The sequence below is a fragment of the Phaenicophaeus curvirostris genome, chromosome 12 (assembly GCF_032191515.1).
Source record: "Phaenicophaeus curvirostris isolate KB17595 chromosome 12, BPBGC_Pcur_1.0, whole genome shotgun sequence".
NCBI classification, from domain to species: domain Eukaryota; kingdom Metazoa; phylum Chordata; class Aves; order Cuculiformes; family Cuculidae; genus Phaenicophaeus; species Phaenicophaeus curvirostris.
Genome location: NC_091403.1, coordinates 20,415,326 through 20,438,279, shown reverse-complemented (window position 1 = coordinate 20,438,279; position 22,954 = coordinate 20,415,326). Strand labels below are relative to the sequence as shown.

Here is a 22,954-nt window from a genome sequence, read left to right as displayed (position 1 = left end):
CAGTGCCCAATCACCCTTCCCGTGAAAAAATTTTTGAGGCCATTCCCTCTCGTCCTGTCCCCTGTCACTTGGGAGAAGAGCCCAGCTCCCTCCTCTCCACAACCTCCTTTCAGGTAGTTGGAGAGAGCAATGAGGTCTCCTTTCAGCCTCCTCTTCTCCAGGCTAAACACCCCCAGCTCTCTCAGCCGTTCCTCATAAGGCCTGTTCTCCAGCCCCTTCACCAGCTTTGTTGCTCTTCTCTGGACTCGCTCCAGAGCCTCAACATCCTTCTTGTGGGGAGGGGCCCAGAACTGAACACAGGATTCGAGGAGCGGTCTCACCAGTGCCGAGTCCAGAGGGAGAAGAACCTCCCTGGACCTGCTGGTCACGCCGTTTCTGATCCAAGCCAAGATGCCATTGGCCTTCTTGGCCACCTGGGCCACTGCTGGCTCATGTTCAGTCGCTGTCAACCAACACCCCCAGGTCTTTCTCCTCCAGGCAGTTGGAGCTAATGACCCACTGCGCAACAAGACCCAAGCCACATAACCCAGCAGCCTCTGGTAATGGACTTCCCTGTATCTGAAGGACTGATGAAAGCACACGGGGAAAGGAAATATGTGTAGAAATCAGGAAATCAAGCCTATGAATAATGTATCAATCAACAACCTCTTCTTCTGGGCTCAACAAGTACTATTCAGAGCACTCAGAAAAGTGATTAATCTCTGATGTTATTGTTAAAATCCACACCAATTTGGGTTTTAATAGACACCAAGTACTCTGCTGGGCATCAGGAATGAAGTCTTTAAAAAATCGTATTTATTTCTAAAGAATAAGATTTTTTATTTATGCTTTAAGCCTAAAAAAAAAGCAAAAATCAGAACAGAAAGCTTTCTGTCTCTCTGCCAAAGCAGCTCCCAGGGCAGCAGTGGCTTGGGGCAGGGACACCAGACTCCACGGTGACAGAGCTGTGTGGAGCTGGAGTCAGACCCTGGGAGGAAGAGGAAGGCATGGAAGAGAACTCAATTAACCATCCATAGATACCCCAAGCACCCATCACTGGTGCTTAATTGAATTGCAGAGAGAGCAATAAACCTCCCTGGCCTCCTAACTCACTGATTTGGGAAGAACTGAGGTTAAGGTGATGCTAATGGGACTTGCAGAAAGGACACCAATGCTTCTATTGAATGTCTACAACATACCAAGAACAAACACATCCACTCCTGGAGAACAGAGCAGGATACTGCGATACTCAGCACTGGGAACAGTTTTCAACAAACAGGATCCTCCACCTTCTGAAGCCCAGGAGCAGAAACTCACAGGAAGCCAATCCCCAGGTGTCAGGGCAACAGCAAAGTAAGGTCCCTGAGCACTGAAGCAGAAGGTGCTACGACTTGTTCCCCAACACCAAGTGCAGGACTAATAGATAATAGGAGATACTACTTACTCATCAGCAAGGCTGAGATGGCTGAAGGGCTTCCAAAGTTCTGCTCCGTAATTTTACCTGGAAAAGAAAGCAGGGGAGAAGCTATCATCTTTCATCACGCTGCTTCTGTCAGCCACCTAAATGCAAAATACAGAAATGCCCACAGCTGATGACCGTGCCTCGTCCTTCTTTGTGCAGGCAGCAGTTGGGTAGGGACCCTGTCAGGTCCTCCCCGCTGCAGCCTGCAGCTCTGCAACGGGCAGATCCCCTGCCCAAACCTCCAACAACCCAACCTGCCAAGAGAGCAACAAGGAGGGGGCCAGCAGTGGGGAGAAGTACCACTTCACCCACCCTGCTCCCCTGCAAAAACCCTCACAAGGCTTTGCTAAGCAACAACCTCCCTGCTGTGTCTGCAGGGCAGGCGCTGATAAATGGCTTTGTGCCTGTGCCCAGGAGACCCTGCCTGGCCCAGCTCTGATCTGGGTGCTGCTGAGCAGCACGGGGGCTTCTGCAGGCTGCCCTGAGCACTGCTGCCCAGCCGGTGAGGGGGAGAAGAGGATGGTTGCTGCAAACATTCCTCATGGAAGCGTCCTGCATGGTGCTGAGCACCAGCACAGCTCAGCACAGCTCAACGTAGCACTGGACAATGCAACCAAGAATGCCTGGAGGTTGGGAGCCCAGCTCTTGAGAAGAAGGCATCGCAGAGAGCCCTTCTTAAACCTCGCCTGTGATCCTCAAGGCATCTGACAGCAGAGCAGCTCTCCTGCATGTGGGCACGAGGAGGGGATGGCGGGGCAGCGGCTGCATTTGAGGGCAGCAATCTCGGTGGTTGCGCTATTTCTCCCCTCCCAGCTCCCTCTCCCTGCACAGGCAGCACCAAACACTCACGCAGATGCTAAACCTGCGTAAAACGGAGGATGAATTCTGGGGAATTAGGAAATTTCCATTTCAATTCAAATACAAATTAAACTCAAAGTTGTCATCAAAGAAAAGAAGAAGATGAGGATCAAAGTGATGCAACACTCTGGGAAAGGAAAAGATTAAAGAAAGTAAATTGAACAAGATTTTAAAGAGATATTAAAAGGTGTTAATGCAAGCTAATGCAGCTAATGAAGAGAAAGGGAGGCTATTCAATTAACATTTGCAGCAACGAGAGGAGAGCTTTCTACACCTCCGCTATAACATCAAAGGGTGGATGCTACCTCTTATTAAAAGGGAACATAGAATATTTAAAAGGCAGAATAGATTAAAATAGATTTCAGATAATTATGTCTACCTCCATAATGGCAACAGTTTATCATTATATTCCGAAAACAAATCTAATAATACGTGCCACATACTGCGGTTAGAAACATTCTTTGAAGTGTTTCAGAAAAGCAGCAATTAAACTAAAGAACAGACAGGTCTGTGGTTTCTCGGGGTAATGGGAAATGTCCAGCTCAAGCTGTGAACTTCGCCCTTCACCCCAGCTCGCCCTGCTGGCTTCCACCAGCCGAAACGCCAGGCAGCAGCCAGGAGAAGGGGAGGATGCTCTGCACGGGAGGCGTGAGCCACGATCTTCCCCGCAGAGAGGAGACCCGGCGAGCCCCGCTGCGTTATTAATACGAGGTGACGGTCGCATGCTGGCAGCCGGCACGAGCGCGCGCTCGCAGGGACCTTCAAGTGAAATTAAGAGACGTGAGCTATAGCCAGAAGGACCAACTGCTCAGCTCCCACCTTTGATCAGCAGACCCTGATGTTCTCCCAGTGCTCACCCTGGCACTGTCACAGCAACGCCGCCTCTTCCCTCCCGGCCTCACCAAGAGGGGACAGGGGAGAAAACCCCAGCGAATGCAAATAGACAGACAAAGCAGCCTGACAACCCACAAGAGCAGAATGACAATCCAAAAGCCTCTTTCTAATCACTCCTCTCGGGCTGTGGTCCTGCTGGCAGGGAGGATGCACCGCACGTCGACGCAGCCAGCTCTGCCGCCAAGACCAGTGCCTTAACAACGGAGATGTTGTTTGTCTGGTTTTGAGGAATAATTAGAGATAATGTTAGTATTTGCAAACACCTCAAAACTAAACAATGAAGGCCAAGCACAATCCTATCTCCCTGCATCGCGGTGGATGCTATGCGGATTGGTGTGGTTTTAGCAGCAGGGATTGCTCGCAGAGCTCTGCATCACCACAGGGATTTTATTGTCACAAAACAAGAACAGAAGAAGAAGTGGAAAACTCATGTCTTGGGAAGAGCAGAGGGCTGTGATCCTCCCACTGTGCTGGGAAGCACCCAAGCGCCCAGGGCCCAGCACAAGAACAGCCAGGGCAAGGCTGGGAAGCATGTGGGGGAAAATGGTGTTTAGCTCCAGAATGGAATCTCGTTCAGAGGCTACAAGCATTTTTGTGTGCAGAACATGGGCTGAATGGCCTGAAATGATGCCCAAGTCCCTTGTCTCCATGCCATTTCTCAGGGCTAGATCCCTTCTTGCTTTCAAGGCTTTTCTATGCTCTCCACCGGCAGCCCCAGCTCATCCCTCCAGCACGCTCCCACGGCACAGATGCTGCCAAGGCAGAAGCAAAGACCAAAGCTTTCTGAAAGTTATTTTCTTTCTGGTTAAGGGGGAAAAAAACCAGACACTGCATTAACCCCCAGGCGAGGTGTCTGAGAAGGAGAATTGATGTATTTTTCATTTCCTCCTGAGAGGCACGGCACTGCTCCCAACTCCCTGCTCACGTATTCCCACGTGCGGAGAAGCCAAAACCACCTGAAGCACCCAGGACTCGGGGGTTTCAGGAGACTCAGACAGATTTGTCAGGCGCTTCTGCGGCTGCTGGAGGCGTCGCTTAGTGTCTTTGTAGACCAGTTTTCTCAAATTTGGCCAAAAAGAAAAGAGGCAGCAGAGAAGGGTCCTCTTTTGCTCTGTTTTGGAGTTGGATTTTGTGCTTCATTTGATACCAATAACAGAAGAGCATCTGTCAAAACAGAGGTACTGTGAGCAAGCAGAGAGGTGGTGGCTGCCCCATCCCTGAAGGTGTTCAAGGCCAGACTGGATGGGGCTTTGAGCACCCAGACCCAAAGGGAGGTGTCCCTGCCCATGGCAGGAGGGTAGAACTGTATAGGCTTTGAGGTCCCTTCCAACCCAACCCATTCTATGATTCTATGAAACACCTCTTGGAGGTGGTAATTTAAAGATGCTCTGGCTGGCTTGAATTTTGCCCTTACACCAGAACCCTGGTAACACTGGGCAGTAGTTTGTCAGCTCATGATGGGGGAGCAGTCATAGAATCATAGAATCACCAGGTTGGAAAAGACCCATCGGATCATCGAGTCCAACCATTCCCGTCAATCACTAACTCACGTCCCTCAGCACCTCGTCCACCCGTCCCTTAAACCCCTCCAGGGAAGGTGAATCAACCCCCTCCCTGGGCAGCCTCTGCCAGGGACCAATGACCCTTTCCGTGAAAATTTTTTCCTAATATTCAGCCTGAACCTCCCCTGGTGGAGCTTGAGGCCATTCCCTCTCGTCCTGTCCCCTGTCACTTGGGAGAAGAGCCCAGCTCCCTCCTCTCCACAACCTCCTTTCAGGGAGTTGGAGAGAGCAATGAGGTCTCCCCTCAGCCTCCTCTTCTCCAGGCTAAACCCCCCCAGCTCTCTCAGCCGTTCCTCATAAGGCCTGTTCTCCAGCCCCCTCACCAGCTTCGTTGCTCTTCTCTGGACTCGCTCCAGAGCCTCAACATCCTTCTTGTGGTGAGGGGCCCAGGACTGAACACAGGATTCGAGGAGCGGTCTCACCAGTGCCTAGTACAGAGGGTATCAGTCCCTGGCATCACTACAGCCACAGGAGCACATTGCGTTAAACAAAAAAAGTGAGATCTGGCACTGCAGCTTTGAAGCAGCTCATGCAGGTGGGCTTTAACACAGTCTGTGTCTCATCCTTGCCATTCCCTGCTCTGAGCTGTACTCGAAGCAGCCCAGCCCTAAGCTTGCCCGAGGCACACACAGCTCTTATCCTGCAGGAGACCCCCCCCTTCCCCAAGAGCATTTCTTCCCTCTCTTCTTACCCTTCAGGAGAGGAGTCTCACTGGTGCACAAGTGGGTGCTTCTGCAGACGGGGCTCTCCAGCAAAACAAACCTTTACTTTGCAATAATTGAGTGTTTCCTTGAATCAGAATTAGCAAAATGCAGAGATTTTGGGACAGACCATTCTGCCTGATGAGCAGAAGAGAGGCAGGATCTCTCTATCTAAGCAAGGGCATATAAAACACACTGAATTAGCAGAGCTCGTTATCTCAAGTGCCAGAGGATTTCGTCGAGATGCAGCAGCTTAATAGCACAGCATTAGCCTGGTGACCTGTTCACCTCCACCAACGGAGCGTTGAATCCACTCCTTCTCTGCTATTAGGAGCAGCTGGAGCACGTGCGTTAATGACCCACCTGAGGATGCCCTGCCCGCCCCTCAGCAGAGCCTGCTCAGACACCCAGCATGGAAAAACTCCTCACCCCCGTTTGAAGGAAACCTGGGGTCTGGGGATCCTTTCACAGGCAAATGTCAGCTCTGATGGAACATCTGAATTTTCCCATGGGAGATGTCTAAACAAAACATTAACATTTTGACTTAAAATGTCATTTCACTCTGGTTCTTCAATTAAAAACAAAATGACATTTCAAGTCAAAACATTGATTCAGAACTGATTTTTTTGTTGTTTTACTTTAGAAACTGGAATTATATTTCAGGTAAGAGAGACGAGAGAGAGCTTGCTCAGGAGCACTGCTTTCTCCCAGATTAGCTGAGCAAACACCCCAAGAAACCCAGATTCTGTGGACAACCAGCTTTATGAGAGGTTTTTTCATTTAAAAATGTTCCACTAAGAAGATGCTGGTGCCTGAGCTAATTCACATATTCCCAGGGAAGTGAAGGGATGCCTTCACCCTATGTGTGTCATGCAAAGCTCTCCATCCCTATGGTGCACGGGCTATACTGCAGGCACAGGGCATCCCGTGCCCAGAGGATGCTGCTCTTCCCAGTTCCCGACACTGGCCGCCCAGAGAGACCCCCTGCCTGTGCCCATTTTCACCACAAGCCATTTGCTTGGCACTTAACACCATGATCACGGTCAGATTTTTCCTCCGGTAGAATCAGAGTCAAAAATAAATTTCCCTGAGCAGTTCTCTGGCAGACTTTAACATCCTTTCCTTGCCTGTTTTGTTCTCTCTATATATAAAACATTCTTTTACGCACTACAAAAACACTTTGAAACCAATTTATCCTTAAACATTACAAGACCTTGTTCCTCCAGCTGCAAAAACATCTGGGAGCAGGTTGACCTTTTCCCTCAGGAGGCCGTGGTGTTGCGGTGTGGTAACTCGTGGCAAGCTTCTAAAGCAAGAGGAAGATTGCAGACTGTGTTACAGCGTCGGAGGGAGTATCCTTTGCTGCAATTTAAATACAGAATAAGCAGTTACCAGAACAAGAAACTATATGTTAGAATGTGGTGAAATGTTCACAATAAACTTAAAACCATACCGAATTCTCTTGGTTTTGGCCCTCAGCGCAGACTCCAGGCTCAGTTTATATCCATCACGGGGTGCAGAGGGGTTGCTTTGTGAGCCAAGGCAGACTGCTGGTTTTATTGTCGGGTGAAGATTGTGAGAAGTTCCACTTTGTGGTGTTTTCACATGGAATTCAGTCACTGCAACGAAGTTTGCTTGGGGCTTTGGACTTGCCAGAAGGGGATTCCACTCCCAGGCAGCAGCGTGGATGCCTCGCTGGCCAGGCTTTCATCTGCTCCAACACACAGCTCTGGATGACTCTAAGAGATGAGAGGGACGGAAGGATGGACCTTGGGAGCATTTCTGGCTCGTCCTGGGCCATGACTTTGGCTTATCTAGAGCTTTAAGATGAAAGAATGCATTGATGTGGAAAGACACATGAGGTCATAGCACACAACCTGTAAGTCCTCAGTTCTTCCAAAGAAGAGATCACATGTTCTTGAGTCACAGGAATGAGCCCACTGCGTGGAAATGATGCACAGGTACTAAACACGTTGTTATTCTCATTGCACTGCATGAGGGGCAGAGGAAGCCAAAGGATCGCGTCTCCATCTGCCGCAGCCCTCCTGCAGGCATTAAACAGGATCTGTGGAGATGCTCTATAGGCAACACCAAGGAGAAGAGCAGCCACAATATTTGCTGCTTTGAGCAGGGCACCCATCCCAACATGCAGCACAGGCAGAGGGTCTCAGCCAGGCTAAACACACGTCAGGGTGTGAGCTGGAGCCAGGGTTCCCCACTGACCCCGTGCAGCTGAGACCCAGTCAGCCTCACTGGCCTTGCTCACATATAATCATCTCATGCAAAGTGTGACCTTTTCAAGCAGGAGACTTAAGGCACCTCAGGTTGCTATGCCCAGTCTCTGGCCACCCCAGCCATGCACTGCAACCTGCAGCTGGGTAGGAAGGTACCTACCACCTTCTGCTCTCCTACAAGCTGACCCCACAGCTGCTCTGGCCCTCATAGACCTAACTGGACTGGGGTCCCTGAATGTGACCATTACAGAAAATCATAGAATCACAGAATAACCAGGTTGGAAGAGACCCACCGGATCATCGAGTCTAACCATTCCTATCAAACACTAAACCATGTCCCTTAGCACCTCGTCCACCCGTCCCTTAAACCCCTCCAGGGAAGGTGACTCAACCCCCTCCCTGGGCAGCCTCTGCCAGGGACCAACGACCCTTCCCGTGAAAAATTTTTTCCTAATGTCCAGCCTAAATCTCCCCTGGCGGAGCTTGAGACCATTCCTTCTCGTCCTGTCCCCTGTCACTTGGGAGAAGAGCCCAGCTCCCTCCTCTCCACAACCTCCTTTCAGGCAGTTGGAGACAGCAATGAGGTCTCCCCTCAGCCTCCTCTTCTCCAGCCTAAACACCCCCAGCGCTCTCAGCCGCTCTTCTTCTTCTCCAGCCCCTTCACCAGCTTTGTTGCTCTTCTCTGGACTCGCTCCAGAGCCTCAACATCCTTCTTGTGGGGAGGGGCCCAGAATTGAACACAGGATTCGAGGAGCGGTCTCCCCAGTGCCGAGTACAGAGGGAGAAGAACCTCCCTGGGAGGTTATTCATGGCAGGTCTCGGAGCCTGGATTTTGTGTCCCTCCAGACCAGGCTGACGAGGCAGCCGAAGGACACCACAGGCTGAGAGCTTCAACCAGCATCTCCTTCACCACTTGTCCCTAGCACCACGGGTGCTGGCAGCCAGGAGCCTTGCAGATTTCCTGCCGTTACACGGTGTTCCTTTCCCGCGCGGTGAAGGAACTGTCACTTTGCTCTAATTAGCCAATTAGATCCCCAATTAGCTGATGCAATTACGCCAAGGAACTGATTTCATTTAAGAAAAACCTTACTCCCGAAAGCAGACGGAGCCCGCCCGGCAGCAGCAGGAGCGGCCGGTGGCTGCGGCGCCCGGGCTGCAGCAGGGCTGGCGGAAGCGCCTCGGCATGCGGGGAACAAACAAAGCGTCATCCCCGCAGTCGGAGCAGAATCAGCGCTGGGCGCTCTTCGAACCCACAAAGATAGGTTCCCATCAACAATTTGTTCTTTAGAAAGAGATCAGATAATGTAATCAGCGTGGCTCCATCTGTTGAAAGGACGAGGGGGAGGGAGAAATAATACTGCTTATTTACATTTTTCTCCTTTCTTGATGTAACTTCTAGATCTAATCAGCACCAAGCTGTGCTTTAATTGGAAAGATATAGCAGACGTGCATTTCCCTACAGCTCATTTGTTTCTTCAGCACACAAAATCATCAGTGAAATGGACAAGGTGGCACTTAGCATCCTCCTGCCTCGCAGGGGATTGGCCTTCCCACTCTCTACAGTGCTGGAGCCACTGCAGGGACTGCAGAGTCCCCACAAAGCTCCTTCCTGTGCCTCTCAGGAGCCAGAAGATGAATCATAGAATCATGGAATCACCAGGTTGGAAAGGACCCACCGGATCATTGAGTCCAACCATTCCTATCAAACACTAAACCGTGTCCCTCAGCACCTCGTCCACCCGGCCCTTAAACCCCTCCAGGGAAGGTGAATCAACCACCTCCCTGGGCAGCATGTTCCAGTGCCCAATGACCCTTACCATGAAAATTTTTTTCCTAATGTTCAGCCTAAACCTCCCCTGGTGGAGCTTGAGGCCATTCCCTCTCGTCCTGTCCCCTGTCACTTGGGAGAAGAGCCCAGCTCCCTCCTCTCCACAACCTCCTTTCAGGTAGTTGGAGAGAGCAATGAGGTCTCCCCTCAGCCTCCTCTTCTCCAGGCTAAACACCTCAAAGGTGAGGGGCTGCAAGGGATTCAGTCAGTTGGATAACCAGTGGGTTCACAGTGTGCTGCGGAGCTGGAGCTCTGGAGATCACATTGTTGTGACTTTGAAGCCTCAACTGAGCCCCGCGTTTTGACTTGGCGGCTGCGAGCCCCATGGCAGGAGGCAAAGGAGCCTGAGAGCGAAGCATCCTCCCCGGAACAAGAGAAGCTATTTTTGTGCGACAACGGGAATAGCTGCTCTCCACCGAATGTGACTCGACAAGCACAATATCTTCTCCAGCCCTCCAGCAGCTTCAGCTGTAAAAGTCTATGCAGATATTGTGACCTTTTAAGAAGGCACAGATCTGCGAGGTTTAAATAGCACGCCACAAAGACTCGCAGGCAGAGCCTCTGCCAGACAACTCGTACACAAAGCACTCACAGAAACCATTTCCAGGTCAGCAGAGATGAAGGAAGAGGAGTGACCTTCGCCAGTGAGGCCCAGGGAGCTCGGCTGAGCCCCATGACCGCAGGCAGATGGTACTGGAGGTGTTGAACAGCGTGAAGCCAGGTTTTCTCTGTCACACCAGTGGGCACAACCTCATCCGCCATCGACACTTTTGAGCCGCAAATTAGCAGCCAAAAGCTGTTAAGTGCTCAAATTCGTGCACAGTAGTCAGAAAGGGATCCGAACGGGGTCCAGACACCCAGTCTGCTCCCCAAAGCTTCACGTAAAGGCAGAGACAATGTGTATGCAAGACAGGTCATCAGAGGACAGAGCTGTTTGCACTCCTCCTTTCCCACAGCCCTGCTGGTGGCTCAGCTTGAAAATTCCCCAAGCTGGGCAAATGCTAACACGCTGAACTGTGGTTTATGTCACCTAAAGCCACTTTGCAAAGTCTCAGTGATCTGCAAATAATTAAAAGAGAAAGCAATCAATCTTGTTGTTCAAAACAGTGATTAGCCTGGGAGAACCCAGCATTGTAATTCTGCAGGCACCCAGGGGGAAGATGCTGCATGCATAACGATAGCTGCAGTTCTCACAAGTTCAAGGACCACAGGGTGTTCTCCGGTTGTGATGGGAATTTCCTATCGGTCTCTGAGGCTGTGTCATCCTCTCTTTCACAAGCACTTGGCCGAAAGGAACAGAGAAACAGCTTTGTCGCTTGTCAGAGGCAGCCTGGCCCCAGCTGCCACGAGCACCAGTGCACTTGTAGGAGGCTTTTCCAAGGGGGTGACCCAGCTGTGAGGTGGAAGAGGGGGTGCAGGAGGGATGAGAGCCAGAGCATCACCAGGCCTCCTGCCAGGCAGCTGCTAAAAGCTGGTCATGTGCATAGAGAGCTCTGGGAGAGGCCAGGAGAAGGCTTCACCCCGACAGGTGTGACCACCAAGGGAAGTGCTGCCCCATTTTTCTGGGGAGGCCTTGGACCAGCTTTCCAGTGCTTAAAGGGCTCTACAGGAAAGCTGGGGAGGGGCTTTTGATCAGGGAGTGCAGCGACAGGATGAAGGGGAAGGGTTCTCAGCTGAAAGAGGGGAGATTGAGATGAGATCTCAGGAAGAAATGTTTTCCTGTGAGGGTGGGGAGGCCCTGGTCCAGGCTGCCCAGAGCAGTGGTGGCTGCCCCATCCCTGGAGGGGTTCAGGGTGAGGTTGGATGGGGCTTGGAGCCCCCTGATCCAGTGGGAGGTGTCCCTGCCCATGTCAGGGGATGGAATTAGATGATCTTTAAGGTCCCTTCCAACCACAGCAGCACAAGCAGTTGAGGGCAGGGGCCAGTCACCAGCACTCGCTACATCTCTGAGAGCCTGGCTACCCAACCTTCACTCAGCCTCATCCATCTCACCACCTGGCAGAAAGCCCAGCAGATCCACGCACAAATAAAATCCTCCCTGATTACTCCGGGCCAAGAAGAACAATAAAAACCTTTCCGCAACCAGGAGAGACCAGCATACACACATATGTAGGTCTGCGTAGCACTTCCTACCCACCTTCTGTTGTGCATTTGGATGTCAGACGTTGCATCTGTGGCTAAAGCAACCCACAGTGATTGAGAAGTGATTGCACAGCGTTTCGACGGGGCAAGGCGGAGAGTTCTGTTTTGTGTATCATTATGGGGAGCAGCAGCGGTTTCGCAAGCGCGGATCTGGCCTTACCGCAAGGCGAAGAGGAAATGGCAATTACTTGTTGATGTTTTTTCAAAGCCCTCAGCCAAGCACAACGCACAGGCAGCTCCCCTGAACCCATCAGCCATTGACTTCCCAAAAGCTGCCACCAGAAGCTTGCTGTATCTGCTCCAACGCTGCTCACTTCACCTCCTGCCTGCTCCTCTCCAGCACAGGGAACACCCCTACCAAGCCAGTTTCCAGTGTGGTTATGGGAAGACTTGGCTGGGGGAAAAGTAATGTTTCAAAACCAAACATAGAACAAATAAATGGGAAAAAAGGCAGAAAACTTCTCCCTCAGCCCCCCTCCCAGCCCAGAGCCACTTTAACCAAGGATGTATCAGCCTGGAGAAAAGAGACTTATCAAAGGAGATGAAGATTTCTGTGGCCAGGAAACAAACTCCACTGAAATAATAAGGAATTCCATAGAATCATAGAAGAGTATGGGTTGGAAGGGACCTTAAAGATCATCTAATTCCACCCCCTGCCATGGGCAGGGATACCTCCCACTGGATCAGGGTGCTCAAAGCCCCATCCAGCCTGGCCTTGGACATGGCCACAACTTCTCTGGACAACCTGGGCCAGGGCCTCACCACCCTCAGCATGAAGAATTTCTTCCTAACATCTAAACTACATCTTGCTCCTTCCAATTTAAACCCATTCCCCCTTGTCCTATCACTACAGGCCCTTGTAAAAAGTCCCTCCCCAGCTTCTCTGTAGCCCCTTCCAGCACTGGAAGCTGCTCTAAGGTCTCCCAGGAGCCTTCAGTTCTCCAGGCAGAACAACCCCAATTCTCTCAGTCTGTCCTCATAGCAGAGGTGCTCTGATTTCCACCAGCTTTCCAGGGAAGAGAGCAGGCTTTTCACCTGCACTCGGCACACAATGCGCTGCCCCAGGAACAGGACACTGGACGGCACAGGAATACACGGAGAGCTACATTGAACTTGGAATCAGTTCTCACGCTTTCACATCCCCATGGGGATTCTCCTCATTTAGTGCAGCATGGAAAATAAGGACTAAGCAGGCAGCACTATCTTTGGAACAACAGAAGGAGTCTCCCCATGATGGGTTTCTTCCTTCTGCTCCACATGGGAATAAGAAGCCAAAAGAGATCTCTACTCAGAAGAAATTTTACCCCCTGAATGTGAAGGCAACAGACCTGGATCGGACAAGGGTTTTGTTGTGTTGACGCTCAACACAGCCCACCTGGCCTCCCTGTTGTTTCTGGAGGTAACACAAACAGAAGACTGACAAAGCTGACCATAACACAGGCAAACCAAGACCACGTGAGCTTTCACTGGAGCGCCGCACTCGTGGCTGGAACCACCAGCCCACCACGCTACAGGGCTGTTAACAAAGACCCACACAGCATCAGAACCAGCGAGCGATGCAGGAAATAGCTCTGTGGCAGCAGAGCTCCCGGTTAGCGGAGACAATGAGTCAGCCCAAGCTCCACCACAAAGCCACGGCCCAACCTCAGAGCTCCTCAGCGCTCTTCACCCTGACGGTCCCTGCATCCATCCAACAACCGGGCTGGAGGTGGAAGGTGCAGGGCTATCAGGCAGCTGCCTTCAGGGAGCAGGGTTCAACCTCTCCTTGCTGCACAGACACTTTGCAAATACTCCCAGCCAGGGCGGACACCCTCTGCCTCGCCTGAAGTGCCAGGAGGGATTTGCCTACGCGGCTGGAACTTGTGGGAGCAGCGCTGGGATCTCGCAGGAGGCAACGAGAGGGGCTGGCTGAGCAAGAAGGGCTCAGCTGCAATTAGGAAGACAATTTTCTGTAATGTTTTTATTGGGAGGGTTTCACATGCCGATGGTCTCCAGAGGCGGAATTCATGCCTGTGAGGTTTTGCTTCTCAGCCCATCCCTTTGTGTGATACTTAGCTTAAGCTGTATCTGAAAGAATCAGGCTCTCTTATTATCAAAGCCACAAGCCATCTGGTTCCACTTTCCTGGGGAAAGGGAATGAGTGGAAATCTGGTTTCACTTGGGTTTTCCTTCCCTGGGTTATGGTTTGCTCTATGTTTAATGTTGTTACTGCAATACGATATTTGGGCAGTGGGTGGCCTGTTTCCCCCATTTGAAACTAATTTACAGCTTTGTCTGGCAAAATTGTTGCTTCCAATCAATTAGCACTGACACAGAAATTAAACCATCCTGGGGTCTCGACACATAAGGAAGCAGGTCCTCAGTTGTTAGAAGAAATTCTCTGTTCAGTGGGGATTCTGGTGGCTCACCCTTCCCCTGTGTCAGGCCGGGGTTTGATGTTTAAGGATCCAGGCTGCATTTTTAAAAGGGATTTAACAGGTGAGGTTGAGATCCACCGTGGATGCTGGTTTTGTTTTATAGCTATGACCTTGTTAAGGAGATGGACAAACAAGCCAAAAATGGAACATTAATAAATAAAGCCTGAATCCATCATAACACCCACCATCACCTCAATCACTTCCTCTCCAAAACCACACTGGACTCCCCAGCACCTTCCACCCCATCATTTCCTATCAGCCTGCTCCAAGGACCATCTCCCTTCCATCACACGCCACACACGTTTCAGCTTCTTCCCAATGGCTTCAGCTCGGTGTGACCTCCAGATGGTATGATGAGATTCGCCATCCAGAAGCCCCCAAGACTGCTCTCTTCCTCCTCTCCTAACGTATTTTAGAAACAACCCCTGAGGTTGATATGAGGGATGGAGAACAATTTATGCCAGGAGTGCTGAGCCAGAACCCATGCTCCTCCAAAGACAAATCATGGACGGCTGAGCTTGCTTCAAAGGCAGTAATCGCAGTCACGGAGAGCTTTGGCTCTAGAAATTGAGAATGTGGAGTCCTGGAGAACAAATGCTGCCCTGCGACAAAGGCAAGAAGGCTCCCTGGCATGACTGGCAGCAATGGGATTTGGGCCCAGAACTGAGAAGCAACACAACTTGTTCAGTGCAGCGATGACACCCTTAAACCTTCCTATTAACAGCATCAGTCAGAATTCCAGTGTTTATTTCTGATTGAGTCCTATGGGGAGCACCAACGTATCAACCCCTATGGGGTATCAACAATGAGCTTCAACCCAAAACAAGACTCCAAACCTCCAGGCAAGGCTTCTGGCTCTAGACCCAGGAGACAAGCATGGACATTGCTGAGCACCTGCAAGCCTAGGGAATTCATCAGTCTGCTCTCCACTCCCTGGACAGGGGGTACGGTCTGAGGCCCTGGGTTCCATACATTACAGGACAAGGTTTAGAGAGACAGGGGACCCTGTTTTTCACATCCCTTCTACAAGTACTATGACCTTCTCTGCTTTGCCTCCCCTCCTGCCCATGGTCAGATGGCACCTCGAACAACCGCATCCCAGTTCGAGGCAGACTATCCATCTGGTAATTACAGGAGCAGACACTTAGAGCCAGGTCAGGAGCTCACATCCTGGGCTCTTCCAACCTGGTTATTCTATGATTCTGTTCAAAGCTGAAGCCTCCCAAGCAAAGGAGAGCCACCAGGGCTGCTGGAAGAGGACAGCATGCCAGCAGGCTTCGTGCAGAGGAGCAGCACAACATGCAGGGAGCTCTGAGGAGCCAGCATCATCCCATCTTCTCCATGGAACTGGCAGGACCCGCCAGAGACCTGCAGCAGCTGGCAGACCACCACTACAGCCCTTTCCAGTGGCCACGGGCACTGCCAGAGTACTGGGTGGAGGCAAACTTGGCTCCAAGTGCTTGCTGAACACCAGCCTTGACCTGAGCCCTTTGCTCTTCCAAACTCTCAGCCTTCCCTGCGCGTAGGCTGTTGCATGAGCCTGAGCACCACTGCTTTGAGACACTGCCATACAGCACTAGCACAGCACAGACACCTCCTGCAAGAGCTCCGGCACAGCATCTCGTTTTCCAGACCCAGCAGCTGCCAAGAAACAGAGCCTCTAAACCTTCCTTGAGCATTTGGACCCTCAGCAGAGCTGCAGGAGCGTGGGTTGTTTAGAACAAGCAAACAAAAAAAAAATTCTAACCTCTCTCCCAACAGGAAGAAGAATATTTTTTTAAAGTATTGAAGTTTTTACAGCTGGTGAGAGACAGCAACGGGGTGGGGGTGCTGGGGGCAGCCCTGGCCAGCATGCTCTAGGCAGAGTAAGAGCATGGGAGAATACTGAACTAGAGAGGAAGAAAGGAGATGAAGAAGCTGAGATAAAACTGAGATAGCTGACCACCTGGTGCCCACCGAGAAGGGCACCAGAGCCTCATGGCTGAAGATCATAGAATCATGATATGGTTTGGGTTGGAAGGGACCTCAAAGCCCTTCCAGTCCCACCTCCCTGCTGTGGGCAGGGACACCTCCCGCTGGATCAGGGGCTCCAAGCCCCATCCAACCTAGCCTTGAACCCCTCCAGGGATGGGGCAGCTACCACTGCTCTGGGCAACCCGGGCCAGGGCCTCACCACCCCCAGAGTGAGGAATTTCTTCCTAATGTCCAATCCAAATCCTCCCTCTTCCAATTTAAAGTCATTCCCCCATTGTAAAAAGTCCCTCCCCAGCTTTCCTGGAATCCCTTTCACTACTGGAAGCTGCTCAAAGGTCTCCCCAGAGCCTTCTCTTCTCCAGACTGAACAACCTGAACTCTCTCAGCCTGTCCTCATAGCAGAGGTGCTCCAGCCCTGGGATCATCTCCGTGGCCTCCTCTGGACCCATTCCAACAGTTCCATATATATATATATGGATGCATATATAAGATCCACCAGCTATAGCTGGGAAAATTCCCTGGCTTTGAAGACCAGGTCTTCCTGGAGACAAACAGCTCTAATCCACACTCCTGAGTAATTCTCTCTTTGGCAACACATCATACCAGCATCGATTCAAACCTCAGGGCAGCTGCACTGGCTTTAATCTAGGCTTTATTTTTGTAAACTGCAGTTTCAAGGAGAATGCTCGCAAAGTGGATCTGGGGATGGGTGGCAGGGAGCAGAGCCAGAATCACTAATGTCTGCAGTGGAAACACTTGAGCTTCTTCAAGCACAGGGACCAAATGTGAAAAGCTTTGATCCTAAAATGCTAACAGCCCTGTGGGAGAGAAAAGGGGTCAACCTCCTCCACTGCTGCTAGGGCAGCTCCCTCTGCTGTCTTTGCTCACCAGCTGTTACCCACAGACACAGGTCAGTTCCAGATGGGCTCACAGCAGTATTTCATCAACATGTGGTCATTAGTCTCCTCTGTAAAGTTATCACCTACGAAGAAACCAGTCTCCACAGAAAACAGACTTGAAAAGGAAAATGCCATCCAGGCGACTCCATTCGGCAACCAGCTGGATTGTCCACAGAAAATAAATTACATCCACAGGCTATCGCGAAGCCAGCGAGGAGTCGATCTCTGTCTCCAATATCCCTTTCAGACGTGGCCTGCTCAGTGAGGATTAGCAGAGGAACCAGCGTGGTGGACACACGGGGCATGGCAAGAGCACTGCCAACAAGCATGTTCTGACTAAGAAAGCCAAGTCCACAGAGGCTGGTTGGGCGCTACCCAACACCCAGTTCACCCAGTGCCACGTGCAGGGACCATCTGGTCTCAGATTCCTCAAAGGATGCTGCTTCTGGATATTGGTAAGAAGTTGCTCTGGTCTTAGGGCATGTGGCAGAATGCTTCGCCTCTTTCAGAAGAGAAAGATGCACCCAAGCACTGTATAATGGATGCTTCCCCGAGAGACTGCGCTTGGCTGAGCAGGTCCAGCTGGTTCCACTGTGAACAGAGCTCCTTGCCAGGCTTGTGCTGGAAGCAGACCTCTGCTGCCGTGAGAGAGACTGAGGATTTCTTAGATTAGAACCTATAGTTGACCCTCAATTCTTAGCAACTACAAGTGCTTTTAAGAGGGAAACAAACAGTCACTCTGACATCTTTGGAAATGAAGAGATCAAGTATTTCAGCCTTGCGATAGCTATGAACCATAGCAGATACACTGCTGCTCTCCAGACATCCTTGTTTTCTCAATGAAGGAGTAATTCAATAGTCTGCCTGGCTATCCTTCGCGGGGTTTAAACTGTGTTAAACACTCTCAGATTGAGAGATTAATGAAAATGTCTTCAAGGACATTCAGAACCAGGGGAGATACTCATAGAGCAGCCAAAACACCAGAGAAGCTGGTTAAGCGAGCTGGAATGCAACCTCCAGCACACGTGGCAGACAGTGGACGTGCAGCTCCTTCAGACATGCTTCTTCATAGAGCACTTAAAAAGCAAACCTCACTGGTTTCTTTGCATCCTTTCACCACACAAACCGGGTCCAGGGCCAGACCAAACTGCTGCCAGATAGAACTCAGGAGGATGATGAAGCTAGGAAGGATTTTTTTTTATGAGTGGGGGACCTTTGCCACATCTTCTTCTTGCTTGCAACGCTCCTCCTGCTTCAAGGTGATGTTCTCAGCCACCTAGAGCAGTAGGGTTTGTAACAGCTTTCCCTGAGCTTTCAATTACTCTTGGCACAGATTTCCTCTTGGTTTCCACTCCCTCCCCAGTGCTACCTTTGCCTTAACTCGGTGGCACTGGGCTCAGCACTCCCCAGAAGCAGCCTTTGGGCAGAGAGCTGCACAATAGCGACCAGCTTGCGCTTGTCCCTGTCTCTGGCACCATCTGCAGGTTGCAGGGCCACCCACAGCCCGGGGCTCCTGCACCTCCCTCCCCAAAGGGACCGGCCCAGGGTGCAGGAGAAGTAGAAGGGTCTTCTAAATTGCCTCTTTAACCACCCAAGAGCAGCACAGGGCTGATAACTCGAAGCCCAGCCAGCACAGAAGAATGCTGCCATATGCGATGTAATAATCTCTCCTATTAACGTGAGAATCACTCCTTTGAGTTCATTCAGAGAAGCAAAAGAAAACTAGTAAGAGTATACATGAAAAGGGCAGCGTGCTGCTCGGAGATGTCAACAGAGAGCTCACTCGGCATTAGCCAGACCCAATTTCTGTTACAGGAGATGTTTCACAAACCTCCAGCGCGTTCATCCTCCCAAGCCCCCAGAGAGACACGGCAGCGCTTTTATCTTCAGTGCACAGACAGCAAGCTGAAGCAAAGAGGGATTTGGGGACCAAACCGAAACCCGCCTGCGGCAGGTCCAAAAAGCCAAGCGTCTCTCCCAGCTTCTCAGCCTCCCGTGCAGAAGTCCTTTGTGATAGGAGCACCCAGGCTGCCCGTGCAGATCCGTCAGCAAGGGGTAAGTAAACATTTTCAGATCTTGTGGGGTTTAGATGACTTCTAGGAGCCTTGCAGGGCTCAGGATCTGACCCTGCACGCTCTTGGGCACGTGCCCAGCTCTCACTAGGGTTCAGTAGAAGTGCTCACATCCAAAGCAAGCCCACAGCAGTATTTATAAGACAGGGCTGAAAGACACCCCAATGAGATTCAAATAGCACCAGGAGGAAAGAATGTACCAACTTACACAGCCTGGATACCCCAAATCATAGAATGGTTGGGGTTGGAAGGGACCTCAAGGGGCTCAAAGCCCCGTCCAACCTGGCCTTGAACACTTCCCCAAGCCCAGCAAAATTTTATCCCCTCATCCCCAACCCAATACCACCCTCTACTCTCGCGTCGAAACCGCAAGTGAACAGGCCAAGCATTTATACGCGGCAGGAAGACGATGTTTTGGGGCATACATGGCCACTCCAACCCTCCCAACATCTGCACACCCATGGCCAAGCCTCCAGGCAACACCTGGACCTGAGCACATCACCGCAGTCCCAAGGACCCCAGGCTCACGCTCCCCTTGGCCTGACAGCGTTAGCTGCTCCATGGCAGATCCTGGGTTCAGCCTCTGTAAAGAGGAGGGGATGAGCTTCCCAGCACTGGCTGAAGCACGCGTCCCTCTCTCCACGAGCTGCCGTTTCACTCACACCATCGGCTGTCACAGCCCCTGCTGACAAGCCACTTACCAGCAGTTATCAGGCTCTGGCTGGAGCCAGCAGAGTTTCTTTCTCATTCTTTAGAGAAGGAAACAGCTGCGATAGTTATGGGGAAGGAATGGTGGTGAAAAGCAACCACTGGCATGGGGCTGAGGAATGCAGGGGGTCGGAAGTGCTAAGAATCCCTGGTTCAGGCAGGAGAGGTCGGTGCAGCGAGGCTGCTCTGGTCCAGGGCACCTGGCTCTTTGCCCACCTTGCACATGCAGTGAACAAGCCTAAGGATTTCCACCTCCGCTGGGAAGCCCAGCTCCCCAGGCACTGAGCCAAACCCACCGCGGAAGGCAGCTTTTCCACAGCGACTGGAAGAGGCGTCAGTTCAAGCTCCCACACCCCGCGCTTGGGTGGGAGCAGGCAAGGGGAATTCTTCACCTCGCTCTTTGGCACGGCGGAGGCTGGCTGATCTAACAACTCCATGGCAGTTAGACAGCACCTCCCACAAGGCAAAAACAAACAAGCAGGCATGCTTCTGAAGAGCTTTTGGCTCTGGTTTTATCATGGAATGTGCTGAAGATTCAACGTTTCTAGTTTGGCTGTTCTGAACACCTGTAAGTGTTTCCTCAAGCATCAACTCAGCATAGCTTAGTGCTGAGGAAATTCCACATCCAAGACCTGCACTGAACCATCCTGCTCGGCCATCCTGCATCTTCACCAACGTCCTGGTGTTAGCAGCAGTTCAGTCATTATTCCGACGCTGGATACCAGCCTTAGAAGAGGCAGAGCCCAAGCACGGACATGGAAAGGGCCCTCATTCCACAGACTTTATCACCTAAGAGATTTCAAACAAAACATTCCCAACACAATGAGAAATGCCGCAGGATTGGCACATTTCCTCTCTAAAGATTATACTTCTTTTCTGCAACAAAATCAAAGCCAGACTCAGCATCAAATGATTAAAGGTTAACTAAGACTTCAAACAAGCATCAGATGATGGGTCATTCTCCTAAGAATTACGGAACATAAACGAGGCTTCGGGTTTAATGTCTGCATTTAATTAGGGCCATGTCTGAAGGCGATGAGCAGAGAAATCCAAGCTTTGTTACAGATGTGCAATTCACTCTGGAAATTCTTTGGAAAGGGAAAATATTGCTGCACCTGCTAGGTGCAAAACAGGAATGATTTCTCAGCACTGCGGTAAAAGTGTCCTGAGTTTGGGGTGAAATCAAATTGGATTTATTTTGAAGTAAGCAGCAGATTCCAGTAAAATACACTGTCTTTTTATTCTATGAGAAACAAGGTCCGCTGGCTTAGGATGTGAGAGTGCAAACACAAAACAGGCTCGAAGGAAACTTTGTAGAGCACGCTGCACTGAGGTTGGGTTTCTCCTCGAGAAACTTGGCCTCTAGAGAATAGAAGAAACCAACACAAAGAGGAAAGCAGCACAGCCCACACTGGAAACAAGCATCTGCTTCCAGGCACATCTTTTTCACACTTTTCCCCACCCCTCACTGAAGCCTAAATCACCGCAGCCTTCTAATTAAAAGAGGTGGCTCAATGCACCTTTTTCCTATTGATCTGGAGTCAACGAGAAACCATAAACCAAGAAATTAAAATAATAATTTATAGCCTTTGGCCTGGCCGCCTGCTCGCTCTGCTTGCCATATTGTACACAATGGTTTCCCCCCTCTCTGCTAGTGCATAAACTTGATACAAAAAGGAGGAAAAAAACCCACCAAACCCCCCACGCACAACCCTATAAGGCTTCCTCTAGAAACCAGCGCCGAGGATGGATTTCAGCTCACCCTTCGTCTGATCTGGAGCCAATCCTAGGTTCCAATCATAACAGAAAACAGCCCAGATGAAAGGCCAAACTGGGTTTCTTTCCAGCTCCAGCCAGGTGTACAGCTGGCACCAGCAGCCTCCGACGGGAACGTGTTCCAGTGAAGACATGTTAAAGCAATAAAAAGAAAATGAGTAACATGTGGCTAAAAACGTCTATTCGTTTCACTTATTTTCTATAAATGAGTTTTCCCAGGGCAGTGTTTTGGGGTTTCTTTTTAACAGCATTCAGTTCCACAGTCATCACAGGGCTTCCAAGAAAGAGCGATCCCTCCGAGAGGTTTGAAATGCCAGCGAGCATGTCTCTTATAAACTAATAGCCTGTTATTTACAATTGCGAGTGGCTCAAATAGCCGATTTAGAACCTTCAAACGACAAAAATTCCTCGGAGGCAAGATGCCAAAGTTGAGCAAACAATTTGTATGGTATGTTAAGTGTAGGGGGAAGCCATAGAGCTTGTAATGAAGCCGGGTCTTGTGTTTCCACTCCGAGGAGGGCAGGACGAAATGCGGTATGGCACGCTACCGAGTGAACCAACAAACCACAGTGGGGTGGGTGGAAGGAAAAAGGGGGAAGAGAGGTTGGATTAAAATATTATTTGCTGTGGCTTGTTGAACAACATGACGTAGTTATTGCTTGGGATGGAGAGGATAGGGGCCTGCAAAGAGCATGGAGCCATCTGCTGCTCATCGGATTCCAAAGCAGATTACGGAATCCGTGTGTGGTTTGGTTATTTAAGAAAAAGAAACTTATTTCTGCTGCCCAGCCCATACAGCAATACCTACACATGACAGCACGAGAAGGAATATTGTGGTCGGCCCCCTGTGACACTTCAGAGCAGGTTTCAAAGAACAGTTGCTGTGATGGAAATGTGGGAAATGTGATTCTATGATTCTATGAAACACGCAGGGAGATTCCCCAGGGCAGGCTGTGCGAGGCTGCCCCGAGGGCTGGTTTTAAGTGCACTGAGCCTCCAAACAAAGAAGAGTCGCAAGCCTCAGCTATGCTTCCAGAAGGCACCTGGGTGCCATACCCCATGGAATTACTTACCTTCGTTGGAAAAGGCAGCACGAAGAACCTATAAAAGTGGAAGGAGCTGGGAGCAGGCATTAAAGCAGCCGTATCAAACTGCTCCTAGCACACACCAGAGACCTTCACAGATCACTCTGAGGACCAAGAGGAGTTAACAGGGAGCAGGTTGCTTGGCACATGCTCAAGACACCAAGGAGATGATGTTGAGTCACTGCCAGTGAAGTGCAGAACAAAGTTTCACCACCCAGAGAGCATCGTGCTGCTATTTAGAAGCACAGAGGCATAGCGGCAGTAAGCACTGAAAATGGAGAACAGCATCTATGCCAAAGGACAACGCTGGAGTGAGAACAAAACAGGCACAAAGCTGGCCGTGAACCAGCTAGGGCCAGAAGC

At 50.8% G+C, this 22,954-nt stretch overlaps 1 long non-coding RNA gene across 1 annotated transcript; it reads right to left on the bottom strand.

Moving 5' to 3' along the window:
• Positions 1 to 1,314: 1,314 nt before the first annotated feature.
• LOC138725603 (uncharacterized) lies at positions 1,315 to 22,245 on the bottom strand. Its single transcript, XR_011338272.1, has 3 exons — positions 21,493 to 22,245; positions 6,670 to 7,195; positions 1,315 to 1,480 (listed from the first exon to the last, which is right to left on the bottom strand). It is a non-coding gene; the product is annotated as an uncharacterized lncRNA (long non-coding RNA).
• Positions 22,246 to 22,954: the final 709 nt, after the last annotated feature.